Below are 3,042 nucleotides of genomic sequence, written 5' to 3' on the forward strand. Positions count from 1 at the left end.
GTGGAGACACTTCCAACTAGATCATAGCCTATTTCATTCAGTTATTTGTCCACTTTGAAAACATTTTACTAAACTATTTTATTTAATGTGGCCTGATAGTATTTATTGATCTGAAAGGTTGTGCTCATCCTCAGTAATTTTGTTTAAAAAACAATTTTGACTATTAACTTCGGTCACCATCATCAATTTCCTACACTTCCCCAGAAATTAAAGAAGTAGACAGTTCTGGTATAAAGTGTGGTTAATTGAAGCACAGGCTTGATGGCATTTAATTCTGTTAATTCTACTTTGTGATCTTTGGCTATTCCCTAACCTACCTGAAACTTTTAAAAATGTGAAGAATCATAATAATACCTATTCCATACAGTTACCTGGAGAATTTTAGGATATGCTATATGTAAGGCAGTTTGTGTAGTGCATTACACCAGGAATATACTAAACAGATTATTACTATATTATTTTTCCTGATAAATATTAGAAATAAGCCTTAGAATTTTGGAGTTTTGAAAGCAGTCGTATTAGTTTTCTAGGCTTGCCATAACAAAAGACCATAGACTGGGTGGCTTAACTGACAGAAATTTATTTTCTCACAGTCCTGGAAGCTGGAGGTCCAAGATGAATGGTGTTGTCAGGGTTGGTTTCTTCTGAGGCCTTTTTACTTGGCTTACAGATGGCCACGTTCTCCCTGTGTCTTCATATGGTCTTCTCACTCTATGTGTCTGTGTCCTCATTTCCTCAGGAAACCAGTCATATTGGATTAGAGCCAGCCCCTATGACCTCATGTTACCTTAATTACCTCTTTAAGGACCGTACCTCCAAATGAAGTCACATTCTGAGGTATGGTCAGGGGGAGGTTAGAACTTCACCATAAATTTTGGAGGGAAACAGTTGAGCTGCTAAGAGTAATTGTGTCAAATTCACTTTAGAAAACTCTGCAGTAGTGAATTTTCCCATCAGGAAGTATGTACTATCATGTTGATTGCTGTGGTATCCACAGCATCCTACACATGGAAGGGACCTAAATATCCATTAGTGCTTAGGTGGACAAAGAAAATCTGGTATATGCTTACAATGGAAAAGCTTAAGCTAAGATTTCAAGAAATGAATAAAACCCTGTCATAGGAAGTGGCTGCTATAAGACTTCAGGTCAAAACAGAAACAGATGGTTTTGAGACTCCATGAAGGTCTAGTAAGTCCTTGACTGGTCCTTCAGAGACAGCTTAAACTTAGGGCTGTGAAGGCAGAGAGTGGTGGCCTGGGGAATGACATCACCTATTTTCTTGCTTAACTGAAATGGGAGAGTGACAGATTTATAATTCCCACAAGAAGGAAGTCAGAAGCAATGGTCTAAAGACTTGACTGGGAAGACACTTTTGACGACAGAGATCAGTGTCCTTAAATTTTTAATGAAGTAAATATTTTTCTACTTTTTACTCTCAGGAGGTTTTGAAAACTCTTTTATAGATAATCTTCTCAAGATTATTTAAGTGTCAATACATCATAAATGATACAGAAGTGCTTTCAATTCTTCTGGAGTCAGGGAATCATGTATAGTTTATTTTGTTTTGTTTTGTTTTTGGAGCTATAATCCTTTTTATTTTCCTATTTTATTTCCTATTTATTTTATTTTATTGATTTTATTTTAAAATCAAGCATAAAACAAACATCAATTGTTAAACACTAATATGTTCAAAGTACATCATTTGTGCAAGAGAAGGACTAAAAACAAAAATGTGTTTCCAGAGATCCGAACAAAGTGTCAGGGCCTCGCCTCGCACAGCCTTCCGATGGTGCCACTTCATAATCGCTGGTTCTAAACAAGGTTGCAGAATTCTTTGCCAGGTATTTTAGGAAATTATGAATATAGTTCAGTTACAACACGAGGTTCTTCTCATCCAGAGCTGTGTAGGCCAATATCGCTCCAGTTCGTAAAAATAATCTCAGTAGATGTGGTGCCCAATACACCTGGTCCTGGGTGCATCCAGATGGTTTGCGAGGATCTCCGTGTCCCGGGGTCTCTCAAATTTGTGGAGTAGCTGAGTGCCCAAAAGTACTTTGAAGTATTCCTTTATCCCTGCCACAGCCTCATTAACTGCGTACTCCTTATTATCTGTGTTTTCCTGAGATTTCTTGTATTGTGCATAGAATGGAGTCCACGTTTTTCTTGGCAGGAAGATAAAAGACCTGTTGCTGCCTGGTAGTTAAGTCCTAATCCTCAACAAACCACGGTTTTAGTTCTTTAAGAATCTTTAATTCTGTTCGTGAATAACTTCCTCAGTGTCAACAGTAGGATCCACTGGGGCCCTTTACTTGTGAGGAGGCTGAGGTGTCTCCCTGGTCTGCCACCATCTGCATTTCCAGGTATTTTCTGTTTGTTCTTTTTGGCTTTCAGTTCAACATTTTTCTATTGGCAGAACAGACATCATCTTTTCTGGGGCAGCCCCCCTCGTCTTCCTCTCTGCATATTGCTCCTGACTGGCTATCTGAAGTTCACACTGTTTCTGTAGATTGGTATCCACATATTTGAGTATTCTGCTTTCTAGAACTCATTCAATCCCAAATTTTATTCCAACCACTGTAATGTAAAAAGTATTTCACTTGTTTGTCCTTTATGGCAACCTTTACATAAATGTTGTATAGTTTATTTTGTAAACTGTTTTGCTTGTAACTCTATCATCTGTATTCTTTGCCAGCCACAGTTCTTACTACATTTCCCTTATACCATATACGTCAGTCTTACAGAAATGCACTAAAAATCTGAATGGACTCTGCTTTCTCCCAGTTGTTTCCATATGCATGTGCTCTTCACTGTAGGGATGCCCTTTACCCATGCACTGGCTGGCTAATTTCTCATCCTGCAAGATTTGGTTCAGTCACAGCATTCACAAGGGTGCTTCCCCTGATCGTGCACTAACCAGAGCTTGGTTCTTTCCCTATGCAGCCATTTCCCATGTTTCCTGCTTCCATAGCGCTTATCCATAATGCTTACCCAGTGCTCTAAAATTCTGGTTTATTTGTCTATTATTATAATAGACTATGAGC

General features: G+C 38.4%; 1 pseudogene; it reads right to left on the reverse strand.

The window, feature by feature from the left end:
- Positions 1 to 1,163: 1,163 nt before the first annotated feature.
- LOC102735168 (mortality factor 4-like protein 1) lies at positions 1,164 to 2,550 on the reverse strand (annotated as a pseudogene).
- Between the last annotated feature and the right edge of the window lie 492 nt (positions 2,551 to 3,042).

Source organism: Leptonychotes weddellii, chromosome 10 (assembly GCF_054177405.1).
Source record: "Leptonychotes weddellii isolate Sample4059 chromosome 10, ASM5417740v2, whole genome shotgun sequence".
In the NCBI taxonomy this organism is placed as follows: Eukaryota; Metazoa; Chordata; class Mammalia; order Carnivora; family Phocidae; genus Leptonychotes; species Leptonychotes weddellii.